Source organism: Giraffa tippelskirchi, chromosome 4 (genome assembly GCF_054371585.1).
Source record: "Giraffa tippelskirchi isolate mGirTip1 chromosome 4, T2T-mGirTip1v1.2.pri, whole genome shotgun sequence".
Classification (NCBI taxonomy): Eukaryota; Metazoa; Chordata; class Mammalia; order Artiodactyla; family Giraffidae; genus Giraffa; species Giraffa tippelskirchi.
In genome coordinates, this window is record NC_137278.1 from 113,704,218 (window position 1) to 113,728,897 (window position 24,680).

The following is a 24,680-nucleotide window of genomic DNA, read 5'->3' on the forward strand; positions in this document are numbered from 1 at the left end:
CCCCCAAAGGGTCTCAAAGCATTATTTATATGACTCATTAGCATGTTTAATAAATAATAGTAATAAGATAAATAATAGTTATGCATAGTAACAACATAATAAATAGTAGTAATCTGAGTATGAGGCAGTCTTATTCTGAAATACTATTTTAGCCACTTCTTCTCACATCACTATGAATTTGTTGCTGCCAAGCTGACCGGTTTTCTGTTAGGAGGTTTATTATTTTCTCTCCATATCCACAGATCCCAATTAATTTATTACGTAAAGCAATTAACATGTCTCCGCCTATCCCAAATCAGCCTCAGATCATTTTATCTTAATTTAAGAAAATGAGTCATTAAGATACATTCTGAAGCAAAGACAGTAGCTTTCTTTCTGAGATGAGTTTGTTAACTTCTTGGTAAAACAGATAATTTAGTATAAAAACATTAAAAATTTTTAATCCCAAATAAATGGACCAATTATACAATTAGCATTAGACACAGGAGATATAAATTTTGCTCTTTCAGAATTCACAGTCTAGGGGTTTCCCTGGTGGTCTGGTGGTCAAGAAAAAGCCTTACAATGGAGGGGACACCAGTTTGATCCCTAGTTCAGGAGGATAAATCCCCACATGCCTTAAGGCAACTAAACCCATTGGCCGCAACAACTGAAGCCCACAAAATTAGAGTCAGTGCTCTGCAAAAACAGTAGCTCATGTACCACAACTACAGAGTAGTCCCCTCTTGCTGCAACTAGAGGAAGACCGTGGGCAGCAACGAAGACCCAGCGCAGCCAAAAATAAAGTTTTTAAAAAATTCATAGTCTAGCCAGGAAGAGGGAAAAGTGAAAAAGGTTATATATAATTAATTAAATGCTGTAAGAGTGTTGTACAGGGTGTTTAAGAAGCTGGGAAAATCCAGAGATTATCAAGCTCATGGCTGAAGAGGAGGATTCATGTACAGAAAACATCTGATCTGAGCTAAGCCTGCAGAGATGGATAAGAATGTGCTAGGCATTTGGGAAGTTAAGACATTCCAGATCTAGGGAAAAGCATTTGTAAAATCATGAAAGTAATTTATCTGGAAAAATAGTAATAGAATATCTTTGATAGGGTGTATACAAAATGATATGATGCAATTAGCCAGAAGGTAGTAGGTTAAAGTGATATACTTAGATGATCTCGATAAGGCAGAGAGTGGAAATAACTAGTACTTAGAGGATTTGGACATAAACGAACTTCCTATTCAGAATCTGGGTTTGGTGGACTATGAGGATTCTTGCTGAGGTCTCTCACAGAGCAGTGTAAGAATTAATGTTTAATGGAGTTTTGTATTTGGCATTTAAGTTGAACTAATATTGATATGCACACAGGATGATTCTTTAGTAGAAATAAAAGTTAAAAATAAACTCAAGATGCCTTTGCTATGTCATTAGAACATAAGAAGGAGTGAAGGCAAATATGTGAGTAAAAATGTGAAGAAAGAAAATTTAAGTGAAAAGACTAGTAGACTAAGAAGTGAACCCTGGTGGAAATTGATATTTAATGGCTAAAGAGATGAAGAATCTGAGACAGGAAGAAATCTGAGAAGGAAATCTCATTAAGTATGATAACTATAACTAAAGAACATTGACACTAATTCTTTTCCTATCTTTCCCGAAAGGGATTGCATGTGTGCTAAGTCACTTGCGTCGTGTCGGACTCTTGGCCGACCCCATGGACTGTAGCCCGCCAGGCTCCTCTGTCCATGAGGATTCCCCAGGCAAGAATACTGGAGTCAGTTGCCATGCCCTTCTCCAGGGGATCTTCCCGACTCAAGGATCCAGCCAGTGTCTCTTAAGTCTCCTACATTGGCAGGAGGGATCTTTATCATGTGGGAAGCCCAAAAGGGATTATGCCTCACTAATCACTAGGCGTAATTCTCAAACAGTTACAGAATTAACGAAAGGAGAAAACAGTCCTTAGTCATGGGTTTCTGTTATTTAATCTTTTTGCTAATACTCTGGCAAAACACAAATCACTATAATTAATTCCATAAAAGGACAAAAATAATACTTGAGCACAAATCAGCAAATCAGTAACTTGATAGAGTTGAGAAAGTTTTCAAAATAAACAATAGAACTTTAATTGCAAATGAGAAACAAAAACATATCCAGAATCTCAATCCATGTCTGAAGAACACAAAACAAGGTTCAGGGGTGTATATACTACAGTTACACTTCTGGGTGTTTAACTATGACACTGATGCATACTGTAACAGAACACAGTCAAATCCACTGACTCCTATACATTGCTGCCTGTCAGGATACTTCAAATAGTCTTTAGAAATAGAGATTTCCAGGGTTTAACCCTAAATTAAATAAACTGAATAACAAGTGGTTGGCAGGGAAATAATCAATTCTTATATTCAGAAGCACCCTCGGTGATTCTTACACCACTCGTCTATGACTAGCCATGACATGAGGAATCACTAGATTCCATGTACCTAGTTCACTTTCCAATGGTTTCCAAATACTTTAAATAACGTACATTATATTGATATACTTTCTAGTTATCACGACTTATACATCATAATGAAAACTTACTGGTTAGGCAAAATACTTTGAGGCAAAGATTGTCCAATAGAGAGCTGTCATAGTTCAGTCAGTAAAGAATCTGCCTGCAGTGTAGGAGACCCAGGTTCAATTCCTGGGTGGGGAAGATCCCCTGGAGAAGGAAATGGCAGCCCACTCCAGTATCCTTGCCTGGAAAATCTCATGGACAGGGGAGCCTGGTGGGCTACAGTCCATGGGGTCGCAAGAGTTGGACATGACTTTGTGACTAAACCACCACCATAGTCCAATAATTATTCATTTATAAATGTGTCATGGTTATTCTACCAAAATTAACCCAAGGAATAAACAAAAATCTATGGCTATCAGATGAATAATATATCTTACTATGAATAACAGGATGAGTTTATTGACATTCTAACATTTTAAACAGGCTCCTTGCTGAACCTCATTCACTTTGGTTTTGTGATTATTTATAGAGTATTTTCACACACAAAAAAATAAATAGGATATATTTATTTTTACAATTTTCATGCATTTTAAAAGATGCAAAATTCTGTACTGTTTTTAACCAACTAAATGTAAAATGTGTTGATTGGGTGTAATAAGTCATTCTATGAGTGAAAGCTTTTTGCTTAAGGTGAGATTAGGTAGGCAGTGAAACGGAAATGGGGAAACTTGAGCAAGCTTTTCATGAATGTTAGGTTGTTTTGATTCAGTTTATCTACCCCCTCCACTAACTTTTGAGATCAAAAGGAATATAATTATGTTTACCTGTGGAACCTTTTCGTGTTCCCTCTACAAATGAAAGGAAAGACATTCTGACATATTTTTATAGAACTGAATTTTCTTCTGTGATCTACAGTTATATATGATTGTATTTAGAATGATTACTGCCTGCCAGCAGGACTGAAAGAAAGCTGCATGAATGAAGAGATCAGGCATACCTTCATTCATCAGGATATTCCCAGATAAAGACATCTTCTTGCACAGGAGATACTCTCAAAACACCTAAATACCAAAACCTTAAAGGGATATTTAAAATATGTTCTGCTACAGGTGTATAAAATCCCTTTGGTTAGAACTTTTGCATATTTTTTTTTTCTGCTTCCCTGAGCAGAGAAGGATCTTTAAAACTTCTCAACTTTTAAAGGTTATATATTAGAGTTAATGCTTTGTTATTCAAAGTTCTCATCACAAAGGCTATCAATTATTCTGGGAAGCAGCATTATTTCAGCAATTTCTACCAGCTATCATTAAAGTTAGTCTTTGAATAGGTGAATGGTTACAATAATTTCCTTTCTCTATTATTAGAGCTAATTCCTAAAAATACAGAAAATCTAGGCCATTAGTCAGTTAAATAATTTCAGATCATAACTGAGCATTCTCAAATTAAACAGCATTTAGTTCACTGGGTAATTTACTTAAAAGTATTAATGGTTTGAGAGAATTAATGCTTATGGTAAAATGCACTTATAAAGTTTCTGGCCATAAATTATGCCTCAAACATCATCAGAGGCTCATGAAAGGAGTCTCTAGAAAAACCATGGTCTAATTTGTATGAATGTTTATATGAATAATTAATAAATGTACTAAGCCTCACACACTCACATGTGACTAACATATTATGTTTCTCAAGAGCCAAATGAATTATCATAGAAAAAGGGATCAACAAACTCCTTCCAGTATGGTAGGTTTCCAGCTATAGGTTATGTGCTGGCAGTCAGTGGCCTGGATCATAATTTTACAATTACACAACAATCCTTTCCTAATTGTATTTATTTGGTTCATATAATATGGTTGGGCATAAAATATGGTCTTTTCTTTTACTTCATCAGATAAGAAACATGTTAGTGACACTGTTTAAAAATATGTTCAAATGATTCATGTATTTTTTAAGAATTTTGCATAATTAATAAAAAATATAATGTTCATTGTGCTTTTCTATCTTATTAGGTAAAAAGTGGCCAAGAAATTTTCTGCCTTTGTTTTCTAAAATCTGAAAGGTAGAAATATGGAATTGTACTGGGTCAAATTTTATGACAGCTGTTAACATAACTCTCAAAGAATTTGTTACATTAATATGTTTATATTGAATAACTCAATTTTGTTATAGTGTTAACATGCAGAAATATAATACCACACATTTCATTTATTTTGAATAACAAACTAAATGATTTTAACTGGAGTAAGAAAATATACCAAATTTATCTAGATTTCCAAATGTTGGTATTATAATAAAAATCATATTGCATATTTTATTGACACTATCCAATATAGAATGCAAATAAGTAATATTTTAATATGAATCTATAATGCACCTTGAAAATAGTATAGAATAAGATATACATTTTCAAAGATATACATTGCAGAATGCAGAGAAAAAGCTATAATTGGAAAAAAAATAGTGGTAAAAGCTAAGTCACTCTCACTGACAAGAAATGTATATATTTTATTAAACTAAAGAATTTCTTAAATAAAAGTCATAGGGTGGCACAACGATAGGGTTTCCCCTGGAACCAAGTGGTTCTGGCTGAAACCTGCCATTATAGGAGGAATAATAATAATGTTTAAAATATTTTTGAGTCATTATATTGTTATTTTTTCATGCTGTTCATGGGGTCCAGGAGTTGGAATTCCAGTTGAGTTATTCAAATCTTAAAAGATGATGTTGTGAAAGTGTACACTCAATATGCCAGCAAATTTGGAAAACTCAGCAGTGGTCACAGGACTGGAAAAGGTCAGTTTTTATTCCAATCGCGAAGAAAGGAAATGCCAAAGAATGCTCAAACTACCACAAAGTTGCACTCATCCCACACACTAGCAAAGTAATGCTCAAAATTCTCCAAGCCAGGCTTCAACAGTACGTGAACAGTGAAATTCCAGATATTCAAGCTGGATTTAGAAAAGGCAGAGGAACCAGAGATCAAATTGCCAACATCCACCGGATCACCAGAAAAGTAAGAGCGTTCCAGAAAAACATCTACATTTGCTTTATTGACTATGCCAAAGCCTTTGACTGTGTGGATCACAACAAGCTGGAAAGTTCTTAAAGAGATGGGAATACCAGACCACCTGACCTGTCTCCTGAGAAAATTGTATGCAGGTCAAGAAGCAACAGTTAGAACCGGACATGGAACAATGGACTGGATCCAAATTGGGAAAGGAGTACATCAAGGCTGTATACTGTCACTCTGCTTATTTAACTTATATGCAGAGTACATCATGTGAAATGCTGGGCTGGATGAAATACAAGGTGGAATCAAGATTGCCAGGAGAAATATCAATAACGTCAGACATGCAGATGACACCACCCTTATGACAGAAAGTGAAGAGGAACTAAAGGGCCTCTTGATGAAGGTGAAAGAGAAGAGTGAAAAAGCTGGCTTAAAACTCAACATTCAAAACACAAAGATCATGGCATCCAGTCCCATCACTTCATGACAAATAGATGGGAAAACAATGGAAACATTGACAAACTTTATTTTCTTGGGCCCAAAGTTGGTGCAGATGGTGACTTCAACCATGAAATTAAAAGACGCTTACTCCTTGAAAGAAAAGTTATGACCAACCTAGGCAGCATACTAAAAAGCAGAGACGTTACTTTGCCAACAAAGGTCCACACAGTCAAATCTATGGTTTTTCCAGTAGTCACATATGGATGTGAGTTGGACCATAAAGAAAACTGAGCACCGAACAATTGATGCTTTTGAACTGTGGTGTTGGAGAAGACTTTTGAATCCCTTGGACTGCAAGGAGATCAAACCAGTCAATCCTAGAGGAAATCAACCCTGAATATTCACTGGAAGGACTGATGCTGAAGTTTCAATATTTTGGCCACCTGATGTGAAAAACTGACTCATTGGTAAAGACCCTGATGCTGGGAAAGATTGAAGGTGGGAGGAGAAGGGGACGACAGAGGATGAGATGGTTGGATAGCATCACTAACTTGATGGACATGAGTTAGAGCAAGCTCCGGGAGTTGGTGATGGACAGGGAAGTCTGGTGTGCTGGGGTCCACGGGGTTGCAAAGATTTGGACACGACTGAGTGACTGAACTGAACTGATTGTTATTTAAAGATATCCTTTTAAACACAATCACCCTAAAAGATAATATTCTACTGTGGTTTATCAATAGGTTCTTGAGATCCCGGATGTTGGCTCATTTCTCAAAGGAGATATAGATGATTCACTCTATAATAAGTAAGAAATACTATTGTATCATGCCCGATTCTTCACACAACTAAATTGAAATATATAGAAAATTAAATTCATGGTTTTCCAAATGTTCTCTATAATTCTCAATTTTTGGAGCTTGGATTTCAACCAGTATTTAGAGCAAATGGAGGACTGATACATAGTTAATATTATCTATATTTCTTTACCCAAATGTGAGTATATTTTCTTATCATTTGTAACGTGAGATAAGCTCACTGAGAAAAGTCAGGAAAACCAGACAAGTAAAATACATGGGAAAGCTCTCTCTGGACCACCCAGAGAGAGCATTCCCATGTTTCTGCATAGAACATAGCATCGTCCTGGAATATTGGTGATAGTGGAGACAAGACCATCTGAGTATGATAACAGAGCTATAGAGCAATGCACATTATAGAAGCCAGGACAGCCAATGAAGGTAACAGTAGCTCAGTGAATTTATTTAGAAATCCTGAGATGTCTCTGGAGACCTTTAAAATACTTAAACATGTGGTTGGCCCTATGCTAAATATTTAAAGTCCTGCAATGGCAAATGAGAGCATAGCTAGTGAAATATGTGTGTTAGTCGCTCAGTTGTGTCTGACTCATTGTGACCCCATGGACTGTAGCCCGCCAAGCTCCTCTGTCTGTGGGATTTCCCAGGCAAGGATACTGGAGTGGGTTGCCATTTCCTTCTCCAGGGGATCTTCTCTGACCCAGGGATCAAACCCAGGTCTCCTGCATTGCAGGTAGATTCTTTACTGTTTCAGCCATGAGGAAAATGTGGGTTACCACTTGCCAATTTGGGATTCCCATGTGGCACTAGTGGTAAAGAACCTACCTGCCAATGCAGGAGATGTAAGAGATGCAAGTTTGATCCCTAGGTCAGGAAGATCCCCTGGAAGAGGGCATGGCAACGTACTGCAGTATTCTTGCCTGGAGAATCCCATGGATAGAGCAGCCTGACAGGCTAGAGTCATGCACACACTTGTCAGTTTAAACTCTGGCTGGAGTTGGCTGGGGAAGCATGCACTGCAATGCATGTTATGAACCATAAGCATGTTTCCATTCTATCTCACATCTATCTCATGCATGTTTTCCATTCTATCTCACATTCTATCTTCCAGTCTATCTCTCACAATGGACTTAGTGCCATTTCTAGATGAGATGTTACGTATTTAAAAAGCTGAAATTTAGTCCTTTTTGAATCAGAAAAAGCATAAAACTTGCTTTATAAGTTCTTGAATTTCAGCAAAGGGCTATTTGGCTAGCTTAATCTCTTTTTTAAAATTTATCTCAGAGTTAACACTCCTGAAAATTAAGAAATTTTGAACCTTTAAAAAATGCTACATTTCATGAAACAGTTGAAAAACTTTCAAAACACAGGGAGAAAATGTCATTTCCATTTCACTAAAGGAATCAAGAATTGCTTTATGATACTCTAACTGGTACAAAACTCAGAGGGTAACCTCTATTTCAAAAATAAGTGTTCAAGAGCCTTGTTTTTCTTTTTTAAAAAATGGAAGATGGGTGAGATGACAGCAGTGTGTGTATATATATGTGTGTGTGTGTATGTGTGCATGTACGTGTATGTATGCACATATTTTAGGTAGTAAGACAATTAAAGGCCAAGAAAAGATGATCCAAGATTGGAATTTCACGGAGTTGAATGGTATGGGATCCCATAGTTTTATTCATTTGAAAGGAAAATAATATTTATCCCAAAGTTAAACTACAGTTTTCCTGTTGCATGACCAAACATATGATTTCAAGCTAAAGAAATTTTATAAATATATGGAAAATTATACCCAAGATGCCATTAAAAGACTCCTTGTTTGGGGCTCAGTAATTCTAGACTTAAGAATAAATTCATGTGTTACTATATCAAAGAGTTCACAAGAACATCAAAAGAAAATATTTTCTTCTTTAAATAGGATGTTCTCTTTAAAATTGCAAAGGAAAAATATTTATTAAATGATTTTACATTTTTCTCTTATCCAATACTTTTCCCATAATGCTAAGTTCTTTTGTAGTCTTTTGGATCATTTATTTCCCCAGAGTGATGTTGACATACATCTGCTCAAATTAATTAACAGTGTATCTCAGTAGACTCATTTAGCCTGAATAAAAAGTTCAAATGCTAATTTGTGGGCCAGTGTAGCTTCCTTCAACCAAAGTATAACACCTTATTACACTTCACACTAACAGAAGCAGAACAGTTGTATACCTTCTTTCTTTTTAAATGACATTTTGGCTTGGACGGTAAAGAATCTGCCTGCAATACAGGAGACCCAGGCTCAGTCCCTGGGTTGGGAAGATTCTCTGGAGAAGGGAATGGCTACCCACTCCAGTATTCTTGCCTGAAAAACTACACAGACAGAACAGCCCGGCAGGCTACAGTCCATGGGCTGCAGAGTCAGACACGACTGAAGTGCCTATCACTTTCACTTATTGAGCCATACTTGTAATCATGAGAAATACAGGTACCAGAGACTGAAAAAGTATCGGCATCTCTTTTTTTTTTTTAATATGAAACATGACTCTGTGCATGTGTGAGAGACAGAAAGAGGAGAGAGAATTCTTTAGCACTATATTAAGCTTTAGCACTGTATTATATGTGAAAAGCAATCTGTGCTCATATATTAGTTACAAGTATTGCCATGACCTCATAATTTGATTGTTCTTATAAAATATTAACAGGGAATCTTATGTATTTTGAAAAGAACTAGAGTTATCTGAATGATAATTTATGCCTTAAATAAAAACTAAGCTGACTTATTTTTGTCAGGCAGAAAACTGGGCTCTCCCTCACAGAAGACTTTTTCAGATCTTAAATGTATAGCTCTAAATATTTTAACTTGACTTAAAAGTGTCAACAATTTACCTTTACTATTTTTAAACATCATACAACCTTATATTTGTAAGCAACAGAAAGCATAGGATAGGAGAAGGCAGCCATATTTGGAATCACAGAGGCCTAAGTTAACTTTCATCTCTAGTACAGGTGCCTCGGATTCTATCATTATAAAAATGATTTCGTGGTGACTATAGAGATTTAAGTTTATAAAATTTAACAAAATATTTCTGTCTAAAAATAGCTGATAAATTTAGTTAATTGAGATTTCTGATCATGAAGAATATACATTCACAAACCATCTTTTATGCCAAAGACATTTCTGCGCAAATTATAAAAAATGAGTTTTGATTCTAAAACTGAAAAGCTAGTTGCTGATTTCTATTCACATTTTACAAATATACAACTAAACTCATAATTCATTAAAACTTTCATATGAGGCTTACCTCAGGTATGAGACTGTGTATAGGAAAGATATGGCTTTATAAAGTGTGGGTCAGGAGAAAATCAGTGTGTAGACACATTGCTGTAGGAACTTCAGGGGTTCCTAAACCTTTGTAGATAAAAGGTTTGGCTTCTATTAGTGATTAATTTTTGTATTCTCTGGAGAATTTACTGAGACAGTTTCACAAACCACTTTGTCCTAATTACAACAGAGTTCTGATGGAATTAGTATCAGATGCAAGCCATTAACTATTGTTTTCTAGGCTGTGTTTGTATATATATATGTGTGTGTGTGTGTTTCCTAGGTTGTGTATATATATATATATATATATATATATACACACACACATATATATACATACATACATATATACACATATATATATGAAACAGCACCTATTTGCTGCATGGTTCGGTTAAAGTCAAAATTTCTGTCTTTAGATCCTTATTTACTTCATCAAAGGGAGAGTTTGTATACACTGAGCACCGAATAACTCTCTCAAAAGTTAACGCAAACATGAAATTAGATGTTCAGTTCAGTCGCTCAATCATGTCAGACTCTTTGCGACCCCATGAATTGCAGCACGCCAGGCCTCTCTGTCCATCACCAACTCCCGGAGTCCACCCAAACCCATGTCCATCGAGTCGGTGATGCCATCCAACCATCTCATCCTCTGTCGTCCCCTTCTCAGCCCGCCCCCAATCCTACCCAGCATTAGGGTCTTTTCCAATGAGTCAACCCTTCGCATGAGGTGCCCAAAGTATTGGAGTTTCAGCTTCAACATCAGACCGTTCAATGAACACCCAGGATTGATCTCTTTTAGGATGGATAGATTGGATCTCCTTGCAGTCCAAGGGACTCTAAAGAGTCTTCTCCAACACCACAGTTCAAAAGCATCAATTCTTCAGCACTCAGCTTTCTTCACCGTCCAACTCTCATATCCATACATGACCACTGGAAAAACCATAGCCTTGACTAGATGGACTTTTGTTGGCAAAGTAATGTCTCCGCTTTTAAACATGCTATCTAGGTTGGCCATAACCTTCCTTCCAAGGAGTAAGCGTCTTTTAATTTCATGGCTGCAATCACCATCAGCAGTGATTTTGGAGCCCAAGAAAATAAAAGTCTATCACTATTTCCATTGTTTCCCCATCTATCTACCATGAAGTGATGGGACCAGATGCCATGATCTTAGTTTTCTGAATGTTGAGCTTTAAGCCAACTTTTTCACTCTCCTCTTTCACCTTCATCAAGAGGCTCTTTAGTTCTTCTTCACTTTCTGCCATAAGGGTGGTATCATCTGCATATCTGAGGTTATTGATATTTCTCCCGGCAATCTTGATTCCAGCTTGTGTTTCTTCCAGCCCAGCATTTCTCATCATGTACTCTGCATAGAAGGTAAATAAGCAGGGTGACAATATACAGCCTTGACGGACTCCTTTTCCTATTTGGAACCAGTCTGTTGTTCCATGTCCAGTTCTAACTGTTGCTTCCTGACCTGCATACACGTTTCTCAAGAGACAGGTCAGATGGTCTGGTATTCCCATCTCTTTCAGAATTTTCCAGTTTATTGTGATCCACACAGTCAAAGGCTTTGGCATAGTCAATAAAGCAGAAATAGATGTTTTTCTGGAACTCTCTTGCGTTTTCGATGATCCAGCGGATGTTGGCAATTTGATCTCTGCTTCCTCTGCCTTTTCTAAAACCAGCTTGAACATCTGGAAGTTCACGGCTCACGTATTGCTGAAGCCTGGCTTGGAGAATTTTGAGCATTACTTTACTAGCATGTGAGATGAGTGCAATTGTGAGGTAGTTTGAGCATTCTTTGGCATTGCCTTTCTTTGGGATTGGAACGAAGACTGACCTCTTCCAGTCCTGTGGCCACTGCTGACTTTTCCAAATTTGCTGGCATATCAAGTGCAGCACTTTCACAGTATCACCTTTGAGGATTTGAAATAGCTCAACTGGAATTCCATCACCTCCACTAGCTTTGTTCGTAGTGATGCTTTCTAAGGCCCACTTGACTTTACATTCCAGGATGTCTGGCTCTAGGTGAGTGATCACACCATTGTGATTATCTGGGTCGTGAAGATCTTTTTTGTACAGTTCTTCGGTGTATTCTTGCCACCTCTTCTTAATATCTTCTGCTTCTGTTAGGTCCATACCATTTCTTTCCTTTATCGAGCCCATCTTTGCATGAAATGTTCCTTTGGTATCTCTAATTTTCTTGAGGAGATCTCTAGTCTTTCCCAATCTGTTGTTTTCCTCTATTTCTTTGCACTGATCGCTGAGGAAGGCTTTCTTATCTCTCCTTGCTATTCTTTGGAACTCTGCATTCAGATGGGAATATCTTTCCTTTTCTCCTTTGCTTTTCGCTTCTCTTCTCTTCCAAGCTATCTGTAAGGCCTCCTCAGACAGCCATTTTGCTTTTTTGCATTTCTTTTCCATGGGGATTGTCTTGATCCCTGTCTCCTGTACAATGTCACGAACCTCTGTCCATAGTTCATCAGGCACTCTGTCTATCAGGTCTAGACCCTTAAATCTATTTGTCACTTCCACGGTATACTCATAAGGGATATGATCTAGGTCATACCTGAATGGTCTAGTGGTTTTCCCTACTTTCTTCAATTTAAGCCTGAATTTGGCAATAAGCAGTTCATGATCTGAGCCAGAGTCTGCTCCTGGTCTTGTTTTTGCTGACTATATAGAGTTTCTCCATCTTTGGCTGCAAAGAATACAATCAATCTGATTTCGGTGTTGACCATCTGGTGATGTCCACGTGTAGAGTCTTCTCTTGTGTTGTTGGAATAGGGTGTTTGCTATTACCAGTGCGTTCTCGTGGCAAAACTCTATTAGCCTTTGCCCTGCTTCATTCTGTACTCCAAGGCCAAACTTGCCTGTTACGCCAGGTGTTTCTTGACTTCCTACTTTTGCATTCCAGTCCCCTATAATGAAAAGGACATCTTTTTTGGGTGTTAGTTCTAAAAGGTCTTGTAGGTCTTCATAGAATTGTTCAACTTCAGCTTCTTCGGCATTACTGGTTGGGGCATAGACTTGGATTACCGTGATATTGAATGGTTTGCCTTGGAAACGAACAGAGATCATTCTATCGTTTTTGAGATTGCATCCAAGTACTGCATTTCAGACTCTTTTGTTGACCATGATGGCTACTCCATTTCTTCTAAGGGATTCTTGCCCACAGTAGTAGAAATTAGATGACATCTGTACAATTATTGATATATTTTAGGTGCTATGTCATTGTACAGATGTCATTTAATTTCATGTTTGCATTAATTTTTGAGATAGTTATTAGGAGATAATACATGGAGTTCAAGGAAAGGAGAATACAGTGTGGGGAGAAAATCAAGGATGATTCATGGAGGAAGAAAGACAAAACAGATGTAGAGTTCATCTTACAGATGATGTAAGAGGGAACCAGGGGCTTGCTGATATAGAGAAGCAACCCACAGAGTTTGGAATAGGCACTCACTGTGTTGAAAAGCATGACGTCATCAGTCTGATAAAGTTCCGGGTGGGTACTTTAAAATAACTAAAAAGAATAAATACGGTCATACATTAAAGTTTAAAGAAAAACAATTTTAAAAATATCTACTCTTCTTCCAATTGCATGTTTATAAGTTAAAAAGCAATAACTTTGATAAAAATAATTGCAATAATAATTCAGGAATTGTGAGTACAGTTCAACATCTTTTATAAAAAAACTAGCTGTTATATATCTAGAATCAAGAGGATATGAAAAGCATGAATGCATTTTAACATCAACAATTATCCAACTTAAAACTCTGCTCTCAGTATTACTATAAAATACATAGTTAAAAGTTCGGATAAATGTTTTGAAAAGGTTTTCAAAAGAGGCCCCTAAAATCCAGAGAGTATTATAGTGTGAAGATTAATTGAAAAGTTTAATATACCACACAGATACATAAACCAGTGGTTAATTTCAGATATTTTCTGACCATAAAATTTTAACTTAAGTAAAAGATGATTGCCAGCATATAAAATGAAAATAATTCAAGAATGTTAGTGCACTCTTTTTAATGTCCATGGATAATATTCATTTATTCTACAGATAATTGTAGAAACAATACTGTTAGAGAAAAAATTTAAAACTCTTCTGTAGTTAGGACTAAAAGTGATAGCTGAAAATAATTCACTGAGGAATATTTCAAAGTGAATAGCCATTTTAGGAGCTTCTCTGGTGGCTCAGATGGTAAAGAATCTGCCTGCAATGCAGGAGACCTGGGTTCGATCCCTGGGTCAGGGAAGATCCCATGGAGATAGAAATGGCTAACCACTCCAGCATTCTTGCCTGGAGAATTCCACGGATAGAGAAGCCTGGTGGGCTACAGTCTGTGACCCCATGTCTGCAAAGAGTCAGACACTCCTAAACACAGTGTTAAACTCCCAGGAATGATCAAATTGATGTTACTTAACATAACTGAAACTGTGTTGCCCTAAGAAACTAGAATGAGAAAATTAGATTCCTAAAAATGTCTTTCATATAAAAAAATATGAGCAGTGTCTCAAAAACTGTCACAGATAATGCAACAAATATTTATTATATCTGTAATCTGGTCACTTTATTTTAGGGCAAATCCAAAATTATTCACTTTTTTTTTTTAATTAATTGCCTAAGGCTAACTTGTATATGGTGTCCTCAATCCTGTCACATATATATGTTTACAGGGAAATCACATCTTCTCTGTGGAGAGGGTTAGGATTTAAAGTCAGCTCATAAGGCAAAACGACTGAAGCAACTTAGCAGCAGCAGCAGCATAAGGCAAAAACTGATTTATTCAAAACCACTGTAGACAGTACCTCAAGGAAGCATCACTCTGGAGATCAGTACAGTTCAGTTCAGTTCAGTTGAATTGCTCAGTCGTGTCTGACTCTGCAAAGTCACCATGAATCGCAGCACGCCAGGCCTCCCTGTCCATCACCAACTCCCGGAGTCCACCCAAACCCGTGTTCATCGAGTCGGTGATGCTATCCAGCCATCTCATCCTCTGTCTTCCCCTTCTCCTCCTGCCCCCAATCCTTTCCAGCATCAGGGTCTTTTCCAATGAGTCAACTCTTCTCACGAGGTGGCCAAAGTATTGGAGTTTCAGCTTCAACATCAGTCCTTCCAATGAACACCCAGGACTGATCTCCTTTAGGGTGGACTGGTTGGATCTCCTTGCAGTCCAAGGGACTCTCAAGAGTCTTCTCCAACACCACAGTTCAAAAGCATCAATTCTTCGGCGCTCAGCTTTCTTCACCATCCAACTCTCACATTCATACATGACTACTGGAAAAACCATAGCCTTGACTAGATGAACCTTTGTTGGCAAAGTAATGTCTCTGCTTTTAAGTATGCTATCTAGGTTGGCCATAACCTTCCTTCCAAGGAGTAAGCGTCTTTCAATTTCATGGCTGCAATCACCATCTGCAATGATTTTGGAGCCCAAGAAAATAAAAGTCTATCACTATTTCCATTGTTTCCCCATCTATCTACCATGAAGTGATGGGACCAGATGCCATGATCTTAGTTTTCTGAATGTTGAGCTTCAAGCCAACTTTTTCACTCTCTTTTTCGCTTTCATCAAGAGGCTCTTTAGTTCTTCGCTTTCTGCCATAAGGGTGGTGTCATCTGGAGATCAACATCCTACAATCCACTAAGTCCACTCCAGGCAGTTCTCCTCTCAACTTAGAACATGACTCCCACTGGGGAAGAGCACCGGATGGATGAGCTGCCCTGTTATGAGGTTTTGTGGAATGATAAGTACAATGTGTACTTTTTGATGGATGAGAAGTATCTTTTAAAACAGGGATTGTGTTCAGCCTCACAAGAAGCACAGGAGCTACTATAGCAATTGTTTAGGTTTCCCATTTCACAGTCACTTGTGGGATATGCTCATTGCATAGCATCTTCTGTAATATTTACATGCTTATTTGTCTCCCTTTCTGCTGTTGCTGTTCATGAATAGTTGAATTTACCTAAGATACATGTGCAAATGGTGTCATCTCGCTTAATACACACTTTGTTCGTATATATATGTATGTATATACTGATACATATATTATACTATGTATACTATGTATGTATTATGTTTATATGTACTATGTATATGCATACCATTATTCAGCTATATGCATGTATTAGTACAAAAATGTTTTAATGATTTGTTTCAGAAAGATGCTGAGTTTTGTTAAAATTCTAATAATAAAATTTCTAAAATATGTAACTATTGGATAATAACAAATTTGTCTGGTCTTTTGTCCCAACTTCCTAAGAGGAAGCTTCTAAAATTTTGGAATGTGCCCAGGATGAGTCTCTTTATTATTCATGGTGGGTCCCACAGACCACACCTGAGTTTATGCTGATGAGGTGACTCAAGATAGGCCCTCAGATAGTTTCAGGGTCAGAGCAATCCAGAAAGATCAATCATGTGATTGATTAGAGAATTGGGACTTTGAACCAGGTGCTATTAGCCTGATCTCTAATGAGCACAGGAGATTGTAGATCAAGTTCAATCACTCTGCCAATGATTCAATTAATCATAAAGTGAAAGTGAAAGTGAAGTCGCTCAGTCCTGTCCAACTCTTTGAGACCCCATGGACTGTAGCCTACCAGGCTCCTCCCTCTATGGGATTCTCCAGGCAAGAGTACTGGAGTGGGTTGCCATTTCCTTCTCCAGGGGATCTTCCCAACCCAGGGATCAAACCTGGGTCTCCTGCATTGCAGGCAGACGCTTTAACCTCTGAGCCACCAGGGAAGCCCAACATTAATCACACCTGCATTATAAAACCCCAACAAAAATTCTGGATGTCTGAAACCTTAAGAACTTCCTGACTGGTGATACACATCAGTGTGTTGAAAGCTGGGAACCTCCCAGATCTCACCCTAGTGTCTCTAATTTTGGCTGGTCCTGATTTGTATCCTTTGCAGTGAAACTGAAGTTAAATACAAGTATAGTAGTTCCTGAGTTCTTTGATGTGTGCTAGTGAATTACTGAAACTGAGAGGGTAGAGGGGACCCTCAAACTTAGAGCCAGTTGGTCTGATGTGTGGGAGGATTGGGAACCCCAGAGCTCGTCACTGGTGTCTGAAATATTAGAGTCTTGTGGAGGTTTATGCCCTCAACTCTGAGGTCTGTGCTAATGCTAGATAGTTGGTGTCAGAATTGCACTACAGTAACTTTGCCATAATGGGATCAGCACCATGTCTGAAGCTAGAGTGAGTTGTCTGTTTATTATGTAATTCATCTAACTTTCCTCAAGAAGCTACACACATTGGGTGATAGATATGAAGTGAACTTAATCCAGTCTGATAATTTAAACTGTCCCTAGTTGAGGGAATCTCATCTCAGAGTAACTGAGAAGTTACTCAGAAGTCCATTATGGTCAAAACATCCCTCTGCATTATATGGCACTCTTTTACCTACTACATGTGGACTGCTCAATTCTTGTCTATCCTTCCTTTTATTTTCCCTCCTGTTGGACAGGGTCAGGCTTTATCTCATTCGCTACATCATTACTCAGTGTCAGAGGTCAGAAAGTACCAACAAAACTATGGCTTGATGGGAAAATAACTTTTTTCAAAACATTATCTTTATGAAATAAGGATATAGATTTTTAATTATTTAAAATAATACAATAAGGTATAGCCAAAAATAGAGAAGCACTGTTTAGGTATTTTTATACTTTTCTTAATAATGATATTCAAATAGAATTGTTTAAAACAAACCAATATTTGAAGTGTTTACTTCAGTCACCAATGTGCATTTACCTTGAATCATGCCTTTTCATTAATATTACTGAAAATTTACTTACATGGTATCAAAATTTGCATAAATAATGTCATCTTTCCATGCTTCAGTTCTTCAGGTTTATTCAGGTCAGAGAGAAACAATAAACAAGCTACAATAATATTATTTAGACTAAAAGTATGCACTGGTGACTATAGAATTGTTATGTTCTTTTATCTATAACAACCAAAATATATGGTAAATACCTAGAAGGCTTTCCATGATTTGAAAGAACTTTGGACCTTATTTATTAACTATGTTTTACAAGTGAAAAATTACAAGGATGTTTTAAGATTAGAACTATATGCAAATTTTATCTCTCCTAGCAAAAAAGTAAACTACGTTTACTCTAAAACAAACTAAAAGTATAAATAAGCAAAAACAAAATAAAAATTATCTAAAATTTTGCAAATCTTACCAAAAAAATCTTTAGTATTTTGTGACATGTAAAATCACTTAAAACCTTAGTGGATTGGAAAGAAAGAAAACTGGTCGCAATATCTTTCAGGGCATACTTGCAGATTTTTTTAAGTACAGTCACTCAAAAAATTTATAACAATAGGATTGCACTGTCCATGGAACACTGTGCCCTACATGTTTAATTTAATATCAAATAATAAACATAAAATTACAATATTAAAAAAGTTCAGAACACTTTCATTATGGAATTAAGGAGCAATTAAATAACACCAATCAGTAGCTTTCACTAGCCTTAATGGAAATGAGAATTGCACAAAACTCTATGTTCTATTTTACTTGACATGCAAATACTATATGAGCACTATCATTATTTCTTTTATTGATTTTTTTTAATAGGTTAGATGTGGTTAAGTCAATTACTCAAGGTTACAGAACTGATAATAGTTTGCATAGGTGTTTGAAGTCAAGCCTACGTGCAATTTAAACTGCAAGTTTAATTACAGTTCAGTTTAATCGCTCAGTCCTATCTGACTCTTTGCCACCCAATGGACTGCATGCAGCATGCCAGTCCATCACCAACTCCCGGAGTTTACTCAGACTCATGTCCATTGAGTTGGTGATGCCATCCAACCATCTTATTCTCTGTCATCCTCTTCTCCTCCTGCCTTTAGTCTTTCCCAGCATCAGGGTCTTTTCTAATGAGTCAGTTTTTGCATCAGGTGACAAAAGTATTCGAGTTTCAGCTTCAGCATCAGTCCTTCCAATGAATATTTAGGACTGATTTCCTTTAGGATGGATTGATTGGATCTCCTTGCAGTCTAAAGGATTCTCAAGCGTCTTCTCCAACACTACCATTCAAAAGCATCAATTCTTCGGTGCTCAGCTTTCTTTATAGTCCAATACTCACATCCATACATGACTACTGGAAAAACCATAGCCTTGACTAGATGGACCTTTTTTGGCAAAGTAATGTCTCTGCTTTTTAACATGATGTCTAGGTTGGTCATAGCTTTTCTTCCAAGGAGCAAGTGTCTTTTAATTTCATGGCTGCTGTCACCATCTGCAGTGATTTTGGAGCCCAAGAAAATAAAGTCTCTCACTGTTGCCATTATTTCCCCAACTATTTGCCATGAACTGATGGGACTGGATGCCATGATCTTAGTTTTTTGAATGTTAAGTTTTAAGCCAATTTTTTCATTCTCCTCTTTCACTTTCATCAAGAGGCTCTTTAGTTCTTCTTCACTTTCTGCCATAAGGGTGGTATTATCTGCATATCTGAGGTTACTGATATTTCTCCCAGCAATCTTGATTCCAGCTTGTGCTTTCTCTAGCATGGCATTTTGCATGATGTGCTCTACATATAAGTTAAGTAAGCAAGGTGACAATATACAGACTTGACGTACTCCTTTTCCTATTTGGAACCAGTCTGTTGTTCCATGTGCGGTTCTGACTGTTGCTTCTTGACCTTCATACAGATTTCTCAGGAGGCAAGTCAGGTGGTCTGGTATTCCCATCTCTTTCAGAATTTTCTACAGTTTATTGTGATGCACGCAGTCAAAGGCTTTGCCATAGTCAATAAAGGAGAAGTAGATGCTTTTCTGGAACTCTCTTGCTTTTTTGATGATCCGATGGATATTGGCAATTTGATCTCTGATTTCTCTGCCTTTTCTAAAACCAACTTGAGCATCTGGAAGTTCACGGTTCACGTACTATTGAAGCCTGGCTTGGAGAATTTTCAGCATTACTTTGCTAAGACCCGATGCAACCAAATAAATAAATATTTTTAAAAATTCTATTGCATTTATACATTTTAATGAAAAACTATCAGAAAGACAAATTAAGAAAATAATCCCATTTACAATTGCCTCAAAAAATAACAAAATATCTACAAATAAAATTAACAAAGGAGTTGAAAGACTTGTACATTAAAAACTATAAGACATTGATAAAAGAAATAAAGACAAAAATAAAGGAAATCTAAATTAGAAGAATTGATATTACTAAAAGGCTTCCCAGGTGGCGCTAGTGGTAAAGAATCCATCAGCCAATACAGGAGACATAAGAGATGCTAGTTCCATCCCTGGGTTGGGAAGATTCCCTAGAGAAGGAAATGGCAACCTACTCCAGTATTCTTGCTGGGAGAATACAATGGACAGAGGAGCCTGGCAGTCCATAGGGTTGCAAAGAGTCAGACACAATGAGGGTCTGAGCACACATGTACTATATTGCTAAAACCCAAGCAATCTACAGATTCAATGTAATAAAAAATTCTAATAGCATACTTCACAGGATTAGAACAAATTTCTAAAATTTTAATTTGAGACCACAAGAGATCTGAATTGCCAAAACAATTCTGTGAAAGAAGGACATAGCTAGAGGTATCACATTCTTTGATTAACTTCATAAGTGACAAATAGATTCAAGGGATTAGATCTGATAGACACTGTCTGAAGAACGAGAGATGGAGGTTCATGACACTGTACAGGAGGTGGTGATCCAAACCATTCCCAAGAAAAAAAATTGCAAAAAGGCAAAATGGCTGTGTGAAGAGACCTTACAAGTAGCTGAGAAAAGAAAAGTGAAAGGCAAAAGAGAAAATAATAGATACATCCATCTGAATACTGAGTTCCAAAGAATAGCAAGGAGAGAGAAGAAAGTCTTGCTAAGTGAAAAATGGAAATAGAGGAAAACAATAGAATGGGAAAGACTAGAGATCTCTTCAAGAAAATTAGAGATACCAAGGGAAAATTTATGTAAAGGTGGGCACAATATAGGGCAGAAAGGGTATAAAGCAAACAGAAGCAGAAGATATTAAGCAGAGGTGGCAAGAATACACAGAAGAGCTATACAAAAAAGATCTTTATGACCCAGATAACCACAATGCTGTGACCACTCACCTACGGCCAGACATCTTGGAGTGTGAAATCAAGTGGGCCTTAGAAAGCATCACTATGAATAAAGCTAGTGGAGGTGATGGAATTCCAGTAGAAAGCATCACTATGAATAAAGCTAGTGGAGGTGATGGAATTCCAGTTGAGCTATTTCAAATCCTGAAAGATGACGCTGTGAAAGTGCTGCACTCAATATGCCAGCAAATTTGGAAAACCCAGCAATGAAAACAGAACTGGAAAAGATCAGTTTTCACTCCAATCCCAAAGAAAGACAATGCCAAAGAATGTTCAAAATACTGCACAATTGCATTCATTTCATATGATAGCAAAGTAATGCACAAAATTCCCCAAGCTAGGCTTTAACAGTACATGAACCGAGAACTTCCAGATGTTCAAGCTGGATTTAGAAAAGGCAGAGGAACCAGAGATCAAATTGCCAACATCCATTGGATCATAGTAGAAGCAAGACAATTTCAGTAGAACATCTACTTCTGTTTCATTGACTATGCTAAAGCCTTTGACTGTGTGGATCACAACAAACTCTGGAAAATTATTAAAGAAGTGGGAATATCAGACTTACCTGCCTCCTGAGAAAACTGTATACAGGTCAAGAAGCAACAGTTAGAACTGTACATGGAACAATGGACTGGTTCCAAATTGGGAAAGCAGTGTATCAAGGTTGTATATTGTCACCCTGCTTATTTAACTAACATGCAGAGTACATCATGCAAAACACCAGGCTGGATGAAGCACAAGCTGGAATCAAGATTGCTGGGAGAAATATCAATAACCTCAGATATGCAGATGACACCATCCTTATGGCAGAAAGTGAAGAGGAACTAAAGAACCTCTTGAAAGCGGAGAGTGAAGAAGCTGGCTTAAAAACTCATCATTTAAAAAACGACGATCATGGCATCTGGCAACATCACGTCATGTCAAATAAGTGGGGAAATAATGGGAACAGTGACAGACTTTAATTTTCTTGGGCTCCAAAATCACTGCAGATGGTGACTGCAGCCATGAAATTAAAAGACATTTGCTCCTTGGAAGAAAAGCTATAACAAACCTAGATAGCATATTAAAAAGCAGAAACATTGTTTTGCTGACAAATGTCCACACAATCAAAGCTATGGTTTTTCCAGCAGCCGTGTATAGATTTGACCATAAGGAAGGCTGAGCTCTGAGGAATTGATGCTTTTGAACTGTGGTGTTGGAGAGAGTCCCTTGGACTGCAAGAAGTTCAAACCCAGTCAATCCTAAAGAAAATCAGTCCTGAATATTCATTAGAAGGACTAATACTGAAGCTCCAATACTTTGGCCACTGATGCACAAAACCGACTCATTAGAAAAGGCCCTGATGCTGGGAAAGATTGAAGGCAGGAGAAGAAGGGGACAATAGAGGATGAGATGGTTGGCTGACATCACTGACTCAATGGACATGAGTTTAAGCAAGCTCTGGGAGATGTGGAAGGACAGGGAAGCCTGGCATGCTGCAGTCCATGGGGTCGCAAAGAGTCAGACACCACTGAGTGACTGAACAACAACAAAGGGGACTACATCAGACTTAAAAGCTTCTGCATATCTAGAAAATCATAATCAAAATGAAAAGGCAACTTACTGAATGGAAAAGATATTTTAAAATCATATATCCAAATTTTGTGAGGCAACTGAGTTGTCAACCTGCAATGTGGGATATCTGGGTTTGACCCCTGGATTGGGAAGACCTCTTGGAGGAGGGCATGGCAACACACCCCAGTATCTTGCCTGGAGAATTCCCATGGACAGAGGAGCCTGGTGGACCACAGTTCATGGGGATGCAAAGAGTTGTATAGGATTGAGTGACACAGCACAGGTTTAACTACAGCTATATTGATTGTACTATGTCTAAAATCATTCCTGTTCTATTTTACATGTGAGAAATTTCACCTATAAAATCCCTATCCATGTACACATACAAAATAAGAAAATTTCTATAGCATCAGTTCTTTAGTCTATTGGTAATTCAGAGGAACTCTGTTATTAGGTGGAACTGTAGTTCATCCACAGTTCATAAGAGAAAGCCCTTCTTTACAGTGGTATCCCAGCTAATAAACAGAAGGGAAAATATAAAGTTACTGTTTCATAACTGTCAAAGAAAAACATGACACTCAAGGACCATGGATCCTTGAATGCTAAAAAAGTTGGGTAACTATTCTAGAATAAAAGAGACTAAAAAGACAAAAATACAAATACAATGTGTCACACTTGATTTGATTCTTCTTCTTCAAAAGAAAAAGTCATAAAGGATATTTATGGAACAGCTGGAAAAATTTGAATATGAACTGTGTATTAGGAGATAGTGTTAATATTCTTACATGTGATGTGATGGTGGTTATAGAAGAGAATATTTACTTTTAGGAGCTCATGCTGAATGAATGTATACAACTTACTCAGAGATTGTTCAGAAAAAGGAAAAATAGACATAATATGACCAAATATTGCACAAAGAAACAATATTGAATCAAGATATGGTAATTCAAATCTTCATTATACTATTCTTTCAATTTCACTGTATTTTGAAATTTTTTCATAACAAAAAGTTGAAATATAAGTGCCAAAACTTGAATGGCCTGAAATGAGCATAATGACCATACAGAATATAATATTTATATTGAATTTTAAAATGTTAATAAAAATTAATGCTAAACTTTGTGGAATACAACACCCTATTTGAGATTTCTCTATCTTGGCCCTAGTGACATTTTGGACAGCTTTGTGAGCAACAGTCCTGCGCATTGTAGAATGTTTAAAAATATTTCAGCTTGTGTCGACTACATGCTTGGATATTGTCCTTTTACCCTTCACCCCGAAAAAAAATCCCTCAAAATGTCTATAAAAATTGTCATATGTTCCCTGGGGGAGCAAAATTTTCTCTGGTTGGGAAGCACTGCTTTACATGTTGATTTTTTAAAAAAAAATTTTGGCCATTCCTTCAAATTGCTACTTTTCAGATATTTAGAAAATAAAAATTAACTCATTATTAATATAAACTTTGTTTGTTAAAATCCAACTCTTCCCATTAAACACACTCAAAGCATACGTCTCTACTCTGATACTTGTAGATAAAAATGGTTGAATGGGTTGCTAAAAAAACAGTATTTTTAAACATGCAATTTTAAAATGCTTTTATGATAAAGCCTCTAGCAAATTTTTTAAAATAAAATATTGCCTTTTCCCACACCACTATTCTGAATAGAGATCAAACAAAAATTTTTTGGCCTGGTAGCTTAAAGTTTGCTGCTTCTAGTAAGAGATATTGCAATTATAATTTGGTTCATGACATATTTACTAGGAAAAAGATACAGGCATTTGGAACAAAAATTACCACCAGAACTGTGTATAAGAAGCTTTTAAAAGCATACATATTATTAACACACACAACTACTTGGATGAATCTCTATAGGTATTAGGTTGAATGAAAGCAGGTATTCTCACAAGGTTAAATTATGTATGATTCCATTTATATGACATTCCTAAAGGATAAAAGTACAACTATAA

General features: G+C 37.0%; 1 protein-coding gene and 1 non-coding gene across 2 annotated transcripts in view; both read right to left on the bottom strand.

The window, feature by feature from the left end:
* PPFIA2 (PPFI scaffold protein A2) overlaps positions 1-24,680 on the bottom strand; it is a 509,952-nt gene that overhangs the window by 276,751 nt on the left and 208,521 nt on the right. The window lies entirely within an intron of this gene.
* Positions 16,730-16,801, bottom strand: TRNAC-GCA (transfer RNA cysteine (anticodon GCA)). Its single transcript has one exon. It is a non-coding gene; the product is annotated as a tRNA-Cys (tRNA).